General features: G+C 44.8%; 1 protein-coding gene across 1 annotated transcript in view; it reads right to left on the minus strand.

Moving 5' to 3' along the window:
* Nucleotides 1–323: 323 nt before the first annotated feature.
* LOC135552415 (regulation of nuclear pre-mRNA domain-containing protein 2-like) overlaps nucleotides 324–15,459 on the minus strand; it is a 98,436-nt gene continuing 83,300 nt past the window's right edge. The window contains exon 13 of the transcript XR_010457430.1: nucleotides 324–667. The gene's annotated coding sequence lies outside the window, so the exon portion shown is untranslated. The remainder of the gene's footprint in view (nucleotides 668–15,459) is intronic.

The raw sequence follows: 15,459 nt of genomic DNA on the forward strand, positions 1-15,459 counted from the left end.
CCAAAAAAGACTTCTACCTGGAACCAAAAATGGTTATCATTTGGTGACAGCCAAAGAACCCTGTTGAAACCCCTTTTTCAAAGAGTGTACTCAAGTTCAACCTTTTCAGTTTACACCATTTCATTCTGTACTCAAACACCTGCCTGGTATTCAAGATAACACGCAACATAGCACCATCACCTTTGAAGGTTTTCATCAACCTCTGATCAGATCTAAATAGCAGTGTTCCAGGGTTACTGGAGCATCCTCAAAAAAAAAAAAAAAAAAAAAAAAAAAAAAAAAAAAAAAAAAGAGACAAGAGGGCACCCCACATTCATTTTAGATCCCATGGGGTCTTTATTTTCATATGCTCTCTCACACATTACTATCTCCTTTGCCATCTTCCATTTATGGCATTTCAACATTGACAGAGGGGCACATCACACGTCTTTTCTTCAAGCTCCATCCATCCACACACACACACATAGTATTTTGCTTACATTTCTTACATTTTAGGTGTTCAGCGGAGGGCTTGGATGGATCATGTTGCACTGAGATGAGCACATGTACAGTCCTGTACAGGGGTATGTATGTAGTTGAACAGGAGGAGAGGATGTGTTTGCTTGTGGAGGGAGAGCAGTGGGGGTGGTGGATGATTGGTTGCCCTGGCTCACCCACATCTTTTTGACTAAAAGAAAGATCGATTTAGAAATTAGTTCGACATTGCCATAGTTTAACAGCTAAAAACCTACCCATGCCCATATACAATCAAATTCATTCATTAAATCAATTATACTACAGCACATTCAATTAAGTTAATATTGAAGACTATAGGCTACTCCTGTATGTACCTTATACACAGTGGAGGAAAAAGTACCCAATTGTCATACTTGAGTAAAAGTAAAGATAACTAATAGAAAATGACATGTAAAAGTGAAAGTCACCCAGTAAAATAATATTTGAATAAGTCTAAAAGTATTTGATTTTATCAAAAGCATCAAATGTAAATGTAATTCCTCAAATAAGCATCAAATGTAAAACTATAAATCATTTCAAATTCCTTATATTAAGCTAACCAGAAGGCACCATTTTCTTTTTTTCTTTACTGATAGATAGGGGCACACTCCAATCCTCAAGACATAATTTACAAACAAAGCATGTGTGTTTAGTGTGTCCACCAGATCATCAGTAGGGATGACCAGGGATGTTCTCTTGATTAGTGTGTGAATTGGACCATTTCCTGTCTTGATAAGCATTCAAATAAGGAGTAATTTTGAGTGTCAGGGAAAGTGTATGGAGTAATAACTACATTATTTTCTTTAGGAATGTAGTGGAGTAAAAGTAAAAGTTTAAAAAATATATAAATATTAGAGTACAGATACCCCCCCAAAAATACTTAAGTAGTACTTTAAAGTATTTTTTACCTAAGTACTTTACACCACTGCTTATACAATACTGTAATCAGTACTGTAAGCAGTGTACCATCCACATTTACACTTTCATTTATCAATTAGATAAATAATACTAGCACCACATACAGCACCATTATTATAGAATAGGCTACTCCTGTATCCACACTATAATAGGATACGCTTATGATTTCATTGGTCTTGTCAGGCATGATTTTAAGTCTTCAACTGAAGTTGCATGATTTTAAGTCTTCAACTGAAGTTGTATGTTTTCCCTCGTTTCCCTCCATCAGGGAAAAGTAGTTATGCATAGGGTATGAATGTGTAGGCCTACATGACAGTGGAAAAATAAACCCATTGCTCCAGCACACAATGGCATGTAGGGGTAGTGTATTACAATGTAGAATATGTATACAGTGCCTTCGGAGAGTATTGAGACCCCTTGACTTTTCCCACATTAAATTAAGTTACAGCCTTATTCTAAAATTGATTAAATAAAACATATTCCTCAGCAAGCTACACACAATACACCATAATGGCAAAGCTAAAAAATAAATAAGAAAAAAGAGTAGAAAAAAAAAGAAGAGGCACAGTTCTGGGGAAGGGAACCAAAAAATGTCTGCAGCATTGAAGGTCCCCAATAACACAGTGGCCTCCATCATTCTTAAATGGAAGAAGTTTGGAACCACCAAGACTCTTCCTTGAGATGGCCGCCCGGCCAAACTGAGCAATCGGGGGAGAAGGGCATTGGTCACTGACAGCGCTCCAGAGTTGGGAGAACCTTCCAGAAGGACAACCATCTCTGCATTACCCCACCAATCAGGCCTATATGGTAGTGGTCAGACGGAAGCCACTCCCAGTAAAAGGCACATGACAGCCCACTTGGAGTTTGCCAAAAGGCACCTAAAGACTCTCAGACCATGAGAAACAATATTCTCTGGTCTGATGAAAGCAATATTGAACTCTTTGGCCTGAATGCCAAGCGTCACGTCTGGAGGAAACCTGGCACCATTGTGACAGGTTAAAGGAAATATTCATAGCCTGTTATATATTAAAAAGTATTAGTAAATTCATAGTATGTGAGGATCTTAAAACATCTAAGGTTAAAAAGATGCATTCAGTATTAGTTGATAGAGATTGATAACATTCATATAATTGTGTTAAAGTTCAAATCTGTCAAAGTGTACGAATTGTGAGAGTAATGTGTAAACGTTATATTGATTACTTTATTTTGTAGTGCCTAAAAGTGTTAATCTGTGATCTACGAAATGCTCTTAATCTATGAGCCGGAGATCGATTGCTCTGGTCTCCACCCATATTCCTGGGGAAAATCGTGGTCTTTTCTCATTACACTAAACGTTGAATTGAGAATACAACACCGTATCACTCTCGTGATTATTTCTCCCCTGTTTTCAGGGGCGTAACATTTTGCAGGCTCCGCTGAGATTGCTGCTCAGATGTCCAGTTTCCACACCCTGGTCGCTGAATTCCGAGCCAGTTAAATCTCCACATAACAACTCAGGCAGGCTGCAGTGAGGAAAGTGTTGCTGTTCGAGGGAAGTTGGAAGTTAGTGGTTAAGTACGTGTCAACTGAGGCCATTGATCGACCATCAGAGACAGTAAGGACCATCTAATTCAGAGTCAACTCCTGCACAGTAAAAGTTCCTCCTGTTCTGTCAACATGACAAGCACCTTGGAAGAACTACAGGAAGAGATAGTAGGAGAATTGCACACCCTGACTAAAGACAAATTACTAGAGATATGTGATTTCCTTGAAATATCAGGCGAACAGAGAAGAGATGTTAAAGATAAATCCCGCATATCATTAATGACTCGCATTATGATGTTCCTTGGAAGAGAGGAAGTCGCAGAGTTAGAAGATGGCGGCATGTCGGAATTGTTGCTACTTAAAGACGAAATGACAGAGATGATCAGTGGCAGAGATAACAAAACAGGGCAAATTGACCATGATATTGAACCAGCCGGAACACATCACAGAATAGAGGAACTGAGAACTGTAACCCCACAACAAGGGGTGGGAACTGAGCAGATTACTGCAGCCAAAGCCAGTGATTCTCTGCGTCAGCCCCAACTCCATGCCAATCTTCAGGGGAGCGTGCCGCTCTCACCCAATGCACAGCCCAGCTCATACTGGCGCAAAGAGTTTAAAATTTCTGGTCAGATAGGTGAACCGGGCCAGAAAGAAAAACTGATTTTTTCCAGCCTTGCCCATCAGATTGAAAATGGATTTAACAGAGGCTATCCTGAGGTAGAAATAGTAGACGCAGTAGTCAGTGCTATTTCTCCAGGCTCACAGCTACGCAGCTACTTGGAAGGTAAACCCCAGCTAACTCTTCCCACACTTAGATGTATCCTGCGTTCCCACTTCCAAGAGAAGAGCGCAACAGAGCTTTACAAACAGCTAGCTTCAGAAGAACAGCATAGCAAGGAGACCCCTCAAAGCTTCCTGATGCGCATTTTAGATTTGAGGCAGAAAGTACTGTTTGCATCCCAGGTGTCAGAATCAGGGCTTAAGTATGACCCTGCTCTAGTCCAGAGCATGTGTTTTCACACAGTCCTTACGGGTCTCCAGAGTGACAGTATCAGGATAGACATGCAGCCTCTCCTACTAGAGAGCAAAACATCAGATGAGGTTTTGCTAGAGAAGCTTAACCTGTTGAAACTCTAGGGGCGCTATTTCATTTTTGGATGAAAAACGTTCCCGTTTTAAACAAGATATTTTGTCACAAAAAGATGCTCGACTATGCATATAATTGATAGATTTCGAAAGAAAACACTCTGACGTGTCCAGAACTACCAAGATATTTTCTGTGCGTGCCCTAGAAAGTGAACTTCAGGCAAAACCAAGATGAGACGGCATCCAGGAAATGAGCAGGATTTTTGAGGCTCTGTTTTCCATTGTCTCCTTATATGGCTGTGAATGCGAGAGGAGTAAGTCTGCCCTTTCTGTCGTTTCCCCAAGGTGTCTGCAGCATTGTGACGTATTTGTAGCCATATCATTGGAAGATTGACCATAAGAGACCACATTTACCAGGTGTCCGCCCGGTGTCCTGCGCCGAAATTGGTGCGCAAAAGTCAGCTGCAAGTATTTTTCCATGGAATTTAGAGAAGAATGCAAGCTTCCACGAACGATATATCAATGAAGAGATATGTGAAAAAACACCTTGAGGATTGATTCCAAACAACGTTTGCCATGTTTCGGTCGATATTATGGAGTTAATTCGGAAAAAGTTTGACGTTGTAGGTGACTGAATTTTCGGTTCGTTTCGGTAGCCAAATGCGATGTACAGAACGGAACGATTTCTTCTACACACAGACGCTTTCAGGAAAAACTGAGCATTTGGTATGTAACTGAGAGTCTCCTCATTGAAAACATCCGAAGCTCTTCAAAGGTAAATGATTTTATTTATTTGGTTATCTGGTTTTTGTGAAAATGTTGCGTGCTAAATGCTACTCAAAATGCTAAGCTAGCTTAGCATACTCTTACACAAATTAGTCAATTTCTATGGTTCAAAAGCATATTTTGAAAATCTGAGATGACAGTGTTGTTAAGAAAAGGCTAAGCTTGAGAGCAGACGCATTATTTTCATTTTATTTGCGATTTTCAGAAATCGTTAACGTTGCGTTATGCTAATGAGCCTGAGGCTTTAGTCACGATCCCGGATCCGGGATGGGGAGTTTCAACAGGTTACCATTGCTTGTGCTAATGAGATAGAAAGACGAAACAAAAAGCGGTTTAATGCCCCACAGCCTGCTACAACTGTAAGTGTAGTCCAGTTAGAAGATACGCCATCTGAAAAGTGTCCTGTGAAGGAAGCCAAAGCTAAGATACCTGCAGGACTGTTAACAGAGTTAGCTGAACTTAAGACAGGTGTAGCTTCTCTAAAAGGTCTCAGTGCAGAGATTGCTCAGATTAAGGAGACATTACAGCAGCCTATGTTTCAGTCACAGCCTTGTGCCTATGCCCCACCCCCAGTTAGGAGGCCAGATAGGGACCCCCAGCCACCTGTTTCCCAGTAGCAGCATTACAGCAACTACAGTCGGTCCCAAGCACCTGACCCTGCGCAGCATCAATATGCACCTAACCGGTATACCAACCACTCTGCTCAAGCTCCAAGGAGGTGTTTTGTCTGCCAGCAGGCCAGAACAGATGCACGCTGCACACACTGCTTCCGATGTGGGAGTGGAGAACATTTTCAAGCTGGGTGTAAAATCCGGGGAGCCAGACCATCAAGGGAGGCCCCTTTAAACGGAAACGGGTTACCGCTGAGGGACGAGTGTTAACCGTAGCTACCAAAAAGTCCCAGAAATGTGCAAATTGTGCCAGAGAAGATTCATTTGAGAACCTGAAACAATTTTCATCATGTAAAGAGACACTGTACTGTTCCAAAGTATGTCAAAACCAACATTGGACTAAACATAAGGAAAAATGCACTCACCTGAAAATTGACTCTACCAGTGAAAGGTTTTCCTGCACAGAGGAAAATGCCCACTCCTTACCATCCCTAGCTCAAGGTTGCCACCCCCGTAAGGTCACCTCGCTAGTCGGCAGACAGTGCCTTATTGAGTGTTACCTGAATCGCCACCACCTCCAAGCTCTATGGGATACAGGCTCTCAGGTATCGGTCATTGATGAACGATGGAAAGAGGAATCTCTCCCAAACGCAAGGCTGAGAGATGTTTCAGAAATCCTGGACTCACCTGATGATCTAAGGTTGACTGCAGCAAATGGGACTGAAATGCCGTACCTGGGATGGATTGAAACAACTTTTCGGCTAGCCTCTGAAACTGACCAAACAAAGGAACTGATCATCCCGGTGCTGGTAATGAAAGGCTGTCACCTATCCCATCCCATCATAGGTTTCAATGTTATCGAGCACATCCTGACAATGACCGAAAAGACTAAACGATACAGTACAGTAAGAACAGCTTTCCCAAGCCTCAAAAGAAACAAGGTGAGAGCTTTTATACAGGCTGTTAGCACAGAACAGACAGATGAATACGCAGTGAAAACCAAGAAAGAGAAGGTTGCTGTACCAAAACACAGTAGCATTCAGTTTGAGTGCCGTGTAGCTTCCCAGCCTTTCAAAGATGACATGACAATGCTTTTCCAGCCAGACCTGAACCCGCAGTGGCCAGACGACCTTGAGTTCTTTGACACACTAGTCAGAGTCAGGAAAGGTGTTTTTCCAGTTATCCTGCTTGATGTCTCTAACCCCACTGACCACGACATTGACCTGCTAGGACGCACAATAATCGGTACAGTACAAACCATTATGACTGTGTTACCTGCCCAAGTCTTTGAAAAAACTGTCACCTCAGCCACAGTGAATCACACCAGCGTTCAAACCCCATGTACTGCTACTGAAGAGTGGGATCCACCAGTAGGTTTAACTCACCTAACCGAAGAGCAGAGAGAGGTTGTTAGGCAAATGCTTAGAGAAGAGTGTCACTCCTTCTCCAGATCAGACAATGACATTGGCTGCATTGAACGATTGAAAATGACTATTTCTCTAAAGGACTCTGAACCAGTAAAGCGCACATACATGTCAGTGCCCAGGCCACTGTATCAGGAGATGAAGGGTTACATTTATGACCTCATAGTCCAGGGCTGGGTTAGGAAGTCAAACTCTTCATATTCTTCACCTGTCGTGTGCATTCGTAAGAAGGACGGGACCCTCCTGTTGTGTATAGATTACAGAGACCTGAACAAAAAGACACATCCTGACCGCCAGCCAATCCCTCGGGTCCAAGACATCATGGACAGTTTAGGTGGTAATTCCTGGTTCTCCCTCTTAGATCAGGGGAAAGCGTATCACCAGGGGTTCATCTCTGAAGAAAGCAGACCACTGACAGCATTTGTGACACCGTGGGGACTCTATGAGTGGATACGTATGCCATTCGGCCTCATGAACGCTCCTGCAGCTTTTCAGCGGTGTATGGAGGAGTGTTTGGAAGGGCTCCGGGATAACATCTGCATTCCTTATCTGGACGACACGCTAGTTTTCAGTAAAACATTCAACAGCCATGTGAATGATGTGCGAAAAGTTTTGCAGCGTCTCAGAGAGTATGGCATTAAACTCAAACCAAGTAAGTGTGATCTCTTTAAACCCCAGGTCTGTTATTTGGGCAGAATAGTGTCTGCAGAGGGCAGCCGAGTTGACCCAGCCGATTTTGAAGCAGTAAGAGCATTGAAAGAAATCAGACCAGAGACTGTGGGCCAGCTCAGAGACTGTGGGCCATGCTTGGTTTACTCACTTAATACAGACAGTACATCAAAGATTTTTCTAGGAGTGCCAGCTGCCTGTATGACCTCCTGAAAGCAGATTCAGAGAAATTACCTGACCACCCACGGAAAACAAAAACAAAGAAAGTAAGTCATGTGGTGCCCTCAAACAAGCCAATCCTGTGGACTGACCAGCATCAACATGCACTTGAACAGCTGATTGAGTGTTTGCTTCACCCACCAGTTTTAGGTTTCCCTGATTTCACTCAGCCATTTGTTGTACACACTGATGCGTCACACCAAGGCTTGGGAGCAGTTCTTTATCAAAAGCAAGAGGGGAAGCTTAGGGTCATTGCTTATGGCTCTCGAACCTTAACAGCAGCTGAGAAGAACTATCACTACCACTCGAGCAAGCTAGAATTTCTAGCTCTAAAATGGGCAATCACTGATAAGTTCCATAACTATTTGTACTATGCTCCGACCTTCACTGTATACAGCGATAACATTTACATTTACATTTAAGTCATTTAGCAGACGCTCTTATCCAGAGCGACTTACAAATTGGTGAATTCACCTTCTGACATCCAGTGGAACAGCCACTTTACAATAGTGCATCTAAATCATTTAAGGGGGGGGGTGAGAAGGATTACTTATCCTATCCTAGGTATTCCTTGAAGAGGTGGGGTTTCAGGTGTCTCCGGAAGGTGGTGATTGACTCTGCTGTCCTGGCGTCGTGAGGGAGTTTGTTCCACCATTGGGGGGCCAGAGCAGCGAACAGTTTTGACTGGGCTGAGCGGGAACTGTACTTCCTCAGTGGTAGGGAGGCGAGCAGGCCAGAGGTGGATGAACACAGTGCCCTTGTTTGGGTGTAGGGCCTGATCAGAGCCTGGAGGTACTGCGGTGCCGATCCCCTCACAGCTCCGTAGGCAAGCACCATGGTCTTGTAGCGGATGCGAGCTTCAACTGGAAGCCAGTGGAGAGAGCGGAGGAGCGGGGTGACGTGAGAGAACTTGGGAAGGTTGAACACCAGACGGGCTGCGGCATTCTGGATGAGTTGTAGGGGTTTAATGGCACAGGCAGGGAGCCCAGCCAACAGCGAGTTGCATTAATCCAGACGGGAGATGACAAGTGCCTGGATTAGGACCTGCGCTGCTTCCTGTGTGAGGCAGGGTCGTACTTTGCGGATGTTGTAGAGCATGAACCTACAGGAACGGGCCACCGCCATGATGTTGGTTGAGAACGACAGGGTGTTGTCCAGGATCACGCCAAGGTTCTTAGCGCTCTGGGAGGAGGACACAATGGAGTTGTCAACCGTGATGGCGAGATCATGGAACGGGCAGTCCTTCCCCGGGAGGAAGAGCAGCTCCGTCTTGCCGAGGTTCAGCTTGAGGTGGTGATCCGTCATCCACACTGATATGTCTGCCAGACATGCAGAGATGCGATTCGCCACCTGGTCATCAGAAGGGGGAAAGGAGAAGATTAATTGTGTGTCGTCTGCATAGCAATGATAAGAGAGACCATGTGAGGTTATGACAGAGCCAAGTGACTTGGTGTATAGCGAGAATAGGAGAGGGCCTAGAACAGAGCCCTGGGGGACACCAGTGGTGAGAGCGCGTGGTGAGGAGACAGATTCTCGCCACGCCACCTGGTAGGAGCGACCTGTCAGGTAGGACGCAATCCAAGCGTGGGCCGCGCCGGAGATGCCCAACTCGGAGAGGGTGGAGAGGAGGATCTGATGGTTCACAGTATCGAAGGCAGCCGATAGGTCTAGAAGGATGAGAGCAGAGGAGAGAGAGTTAGCTTTAGCAGTGCGGAGCGCCTCCGTGATACAGAGAAGAGCAGTCTCAGTTGAATGACTAGTCTTGAAACCCGACTGATTTGGATCAAGAAGGTCATTCTGAGAGAGATAGCGGGAGAGCTGGCCAAGGACGGCACGTTCAAGAGTTTTGGAGAGAAAAGAAAGAAGGGATACTGGTCTGTAGTTGTTGACATCGGAGGGATCGAGTGTAGGTTTTTTCAGAAGAAACGAGATTTCATCTGGAGAGAGAGGGGAGAAAGAGGTCAGAGCACAGGGTAGGGCAGTGTGAGCAGAACCAGCGGTGTCGTTTGACTTAGCAAACGAGGATCGGATGTCGTCGACCTTCTTTTCAAAATGGTTGACGAAGTCATCTGCAGAGAGGGAGGATGGGGGGGAGGGGAAGGAGGATTCAGGAGGGAGGAGAAGGTGGCAAAGAGCTTCCTAGGGTTAGAGGCAGATGCTTGGAATTTAGAGTGGTAGAAAGTGGCTTTAGCAGCAGAGACAGAGGAGGAAAATGTAGAGAGGAGGGAGTGAAAGGATGCCAGGTCCGCAGGGAGGCGAGTTTTCCTCCATTTCCGCTCGGCTGCCCGGAGCTCTGTTCTGTGAGCTCGCAATGAGTCGTCGAGCCACGGAGCGGGAGGGGAGGACCGAGCCGGCCTGGAGGATAGGGGACATAGAGAGTCAAAGGATGCAGAAAGGGAAGAGAGGAGGGTTGAGGAGGCAGAATCAGGAGATAGGTTGGAGAAGGTATGAGCAGAGGGAAGAGATGATAGGATGGAAGAGGAGAGAGTAGCGGGGGAGAGAGAGCGAAGGTTGGGACGGCGCGATACCATCCGAGTAGGGGCAGTGTGGGAAGTGTTGGATGAGAGCGAGAGGGAAAAGGATACAAGGTAGTGGTCGGAGACTTGGAGGGGAGTTGCAATGAGGTTAGTGGAAGAACAGCATCTAGTAAAGTTGGCCGCAGATCGGCAGTTCCAGAGGCTACCGGAGACCTGGAACTCCACGTGGGTCGTGCGCGCTGGGACCACCAGATTAGGGTGGCCGCGGCCACGCGGTGTGGAGCGTTTGTATGGTCTGTGCAGAGAGGAGAGAACAGGGTTAGATAGACACATAGTTGACAGGCTACAGAAGAGGCTACGCTAATGCAAAGGAGATTGGAATGACAAGTGGACTACACGTCTCGAATGTTCAGAAAGTTAAGCTTACGTAGCAAGAATCTTATTGACTAAAATGATTGAAATGATACAGTACTGCTGGAGTAGGCTAGCTGGCAGTGGCTGCGTTGTTGACTTTGTAGGCTAGCTGGCAGTGGCTGCGATGTTGACACTACACTAATCAAGTCGTTCCGTCGAGTGTAATAGTTTCTACAGTGCTGCTATTTGGGGCTAGCTAGCTAGCTAGCAGTGTTGATTGCGTTACGTTACGTTAAAAGAACGACAATAGCTGGCTAGCTAACCTAGAAAATCGCTGTGGACTACACAATTGTCTTAGATACAAAGACGGCTATGTAGCTAGCTAGCTACGATCAAACAAATCAAACCGTTGTACTGTAATAGTTTCTACAGTGCTGCTATTCGGGGGCTAGCTGGCTAGCTAGCAGTGATGATTGCGTTACGTTACGTTAAAAGAACGACAATAGCTGGCTAGCTAACCTAGAAAATCGCTCTAGACTACACAATTGTCTTAGATACAAAGATGGCTATGTAGCTAGCTAGCTACGATCAAACAAATCAAACCGTTGTACTGTAATAGTTTCTACAGTGCTGCTATTCGGGGGCTAGCTGGCTAGCTAGCAGTGTTGATTGCGTTACGTTACGTTAAAAGAACGACAATAGCTGGCTAGCTAACCTAGAAAATCGCTCTAGACTACACAATTGTCTTAGATACAAAGACGGCTATGTAGCTAGCTGGCTACGATCAAACAAATCAAACCGTTGTACTGTAATAGTTTCTACAGTGCTGCTATTCGGGGGCTAGCTGGCTAGCTAGCAGTGTTGATTGCGTTACGTTACGTTAAAAGAACGACAATAGCTGGCTAGCTAACCTAGAAAATCGCTCTAGACTACACAATTGTCTTAGACGTTAGCTAGTTGCTTAGCTAGCTGCTGGGCAGATAGCAGTGTAGACTACGTTAGGACGACGAAATACGATAATTACGCAAATATCTTTGATACAAAGACGGCTATGTAGCTAGCTAAGAAGAAATTGCTAAGATTAGACAAATCAAACCGTTGTACTATAGTGAAATGTAATGAAGATGTAATGAAAGGTTATACTACCTGCGGACCGAAGTGTAGATGCGACCGCTCGCTCCAACCCGGAACCCGCTCTGCTACATTCTGTCTACTGCAAAACTGAACGCAACCACTTCCAGGTGGGTTGCAGACCTGGCTGATTTCCACTTTACAATAAAGTACAGGCCAGGCAGAGAGAACGGTGATGCAGATGCTTTGTCAAGGATGCCACTGGATGTAGAGTCACTGATGAGAGAATGTTCTGAGGAGCTTCCACCAGACACCATCGCCGCCACGATACAAGCAGTTGAGGTACAGAAAGAGGCTGGTGTACCTTGGTCATTTTCAGCTGCATCTATGTCAGTATCAGCTGAAGGTGAGACAACCACTGCAACAACCAGCTCCATCCCAAAAGATGGGATAAGAGAAGCACAAGAATCTGGTCCGGTCATCAGTCCTGTGCTCAATTTCAAACTGTCTGGTTCCAAAACGCCAGTTAAAGAGCAAAAGAAATTCAGTCCAAAGACAAAATGCCTATTCAGAGAATGGGACAAATTGACAATAGACAGTGATGGCATTCTGTACAGAATCACTACAGCCCGCAAGCAGTTAGTTCTACCAGAGCAGTACAAAGGTAAAGTGATGGAAGAGTTGCACAATAACATGGGACACCAAGGTACTGACCGCACTGTATCACTAGTACGTGACCGCTTCTTCTGGCCATATATGCAATCTGACATCGAGCACCATGTGACTAAAACATGTAGCTGTGTCAAGCAGAAAAAGCCAGCCCATGCAACAAGAGCTCCTCTGACAAACATTGTGACAACACAGCCATTTGAACTGGTATGTATTGACTTCCTTCATCTCGACAAATGCAAAGGGGGATATGAGTACATCCTCGTGATTGTTGATCATTTTACACGTTTCACTCAAGCCTACGCCACCACATCAAAGTCAGGTAAAACTGCTGCAAATCTCATCTTCAATGACTTTGCCCTGAAGTTTGGGTTCCCGTCCCGCATCCACCATGACCAAGGGGGAGAATTTGAAAATCAGTTGTTCCATCAGTTAAAGAAACTCAGTGGCATGGCTGGGTCCAGGACAACACCCTATCACCCGATGGGAAACGGTCAAGCGGAACGCATGAACAGAACATTGTTGCAAATGTTAAAGACACTAACTGAGACACAAAAGGCTAATTGGAAGGAGTCTCTGAACAAACTGGTTTATGCCTATAACTGCACCCGTTGCGAAGTGACTGGCTATTCACCATTTTATCTTCTGTTTGGGAGATCACCCAGGCTTCCAGTTGATATGCTCTTTGGATTGTGCACAGAGGCAGGTTCCAGTAACCAGCGAGAATACGTGGAGAACTGGAAACGAGGGATGGAAGAAGCATATGCCATTGCAAATGAAAATGCTCAGAAAGCCGCTGAAAGAAGTAAGAAGTACTATGACACTAAAGTTAGGAGTTCAGTGCTACAGCCTGGCGAGCGAGTTCTGATTAAAAACCTGACACCAAGAGGAGGACCAGGAAAACTCTGTAACTATTGGGAAGATACAATTCACACAGTGGTGAGACAAATGGGTTCAGACCTGCCGATTTATGAATTGAGACCAGAAAAGGGTAGGGGACGGTCCAGGGTCCTGCACAGAAACCTGCTCATGTCCTGTGACCACTTACCTTTTGAGACACAACCAAAAATGACCAAAGTGGACAAAAGTCAGAAAACGAGGAGACACCAGCCTGCATCACAGCCTCTAGATTCTGATGAAGAGAGTGGGGATGAATATGACCTTCATCATGAGCCGCTACAGGTTCCCACATCTCCTACAGTACCTGAGGAGAGGAATGCTGAACCAGCGAGAGAGTGGGAACACAGACCCCCAACAGTGAAACAGACAGTTGCAGTGCCAGTCCCTGAAACGCTACCAGCACAGCCTCTTGTTGAAAAATGGCTTGAGAAGACAACAACAGTTAAAGACCTGCCTGCTGAGGGGATTAACTTGCCTGCTGAAAATTTGCCTGATGATCGTCCACCAAGTGCCTTTCCTTCATATACTGATGCTGCTGAACCTGAGGAACCAGCCTACCAGCTGCCACAAAGAGAGAGACACCCTCCAAGACGGATCACCTATGATCGGCTTGGTATCCCTTCCTGCTACAGTATACAGCCACAGCCACAGTTGTTCCCTGTCTACTCTGCACCAGGACTGGTTCCATGGCTGCCATCACTACAGCAATGTTACTTTCAGCCACCTTACATGTATGGGTTTCAGCAAACATGTTTGACCATGGACTACTGTCTGATTTCACAGACTGTCAAAAGAGACAATTTGCAGACTATGCATATAGATCATTAAAATTGATGGACTGTTGATCAATAGTATGAGAAAATACTGCTTATGTTATATAGCTGGTCAACAGATATGGACTGTGAATATAACTTGTTAGTTATATTTGAACCGTGACCCTTGACCTCTGCTCAAGTACTACCTTACAGAAGAGGATTTTCTAGGTCCAGTGCATACGGACTGTTGAAGAAGACAATGTTGGTAATGTTGGGACAACATTTATTTTGTCGGGGAGAGTGTGACAGGTTAAAGGAAATATTCATAGCCTGTTATACATTAAAAAGTATTAGTAAATTCATAGTATGTGAGGATCTTAAAACATCTAAGGTTAAAAAGATGCATTCAGTATTAGTTGATAGAGATTGATAACATTCATATAATTGTGTTAAAGTTCAAATCTGTCAAAGTGTACGAATTGTGAGAGTAATGTGTAAACGTTATATTGATTACTTTATTTTGTTGTGCCTAAAAGTGTTAATCTGTGATCTACGAAATGCTCTTAATCTATGAGCCGGAGATCGATTGCTCTGGTCTCCACCCATATTCCTGGGGAAAATCACGGTCTTTTCTCATTACACTAAACGTTGAATTGAGAATACAACACTGTATCACTCTCGTGATTATTTCTCCCCTGTTTTCAGGGGCGTAACACCATCCCTACGGTGAAGCATGGTGGTGGCAGCATCATGCTGTGGGGATGTTTTTCAGCGGCAGGGACTGGGAGACTAGTCAGGATCAAGGGAAAGATGAACTGCACAAAGTAACTGCGCAAAGTACAGAGAGATCCTTGATAAAAATCTGCACCAGAGCACTCAGGACCTCAGACTGGGGCGAAGGTTCACCTTCCAACAGGACAACAATCCTAAGCACACAGCCAAGACAACGCAGGAGTGGCTTCGCGACAAGTCTCTGAATGTCCTTGAACGGCCCAGCCAGAGCCCGGACTTGAACCCGATCGAAAATCTCTGGAGAGACCTAAAAAAAGCTGTGCAGCGATGCTCCTCATCCAACTTGACAGAGGATCTACAGAGACGAATGGGAGAAACGCCACAAATACATGTGTGCCAATCGTGTAGCGTCATACCCAAGAAGACAAAGCTGTAATCGCTGCCAAAGGTGCTTCAATAAAGCACTGAGTAAAGGGTCTGAATACTTATATAAAATGTGATAATTCAGTTTATTTTTTAATTATTTTTCTCATTTTGTCTGTCATAGTTGAAGTGTACCTATGATGAATATTACAGGCCTCTCTCATCTTTTTAAGTGGGAGAACTTGCACAATTGGTGGCTGAATAAATACTTTTTTGCCCCACTGTAGATACTTTTGAACCTGTTTTCTCCAGCATCTTCACAAGGTCATTTTCTGCTGTTCTGGAATTGATTTACACTTTTCGCACTAAAGTACATTCATCTCTAGGAGACAAAACGCGTCTC

This window comes from Oncorhynchus masou, chromosome 13 (genome assembly GCF_036934945.1).
Source record: "Oncorhynchus masou masou isolate Uvic2021 chromosome 13, UVic_Omas_1.1, whole genome shotgun sequence".
NCBI classification, from domain to species: domain Eukaryota; kingdom Metazoa; phylum Chordata; class Actinopteri; order Salmoniformes; family Salmonidae; genus Oncorhynchus; species Oncorhynchus masou.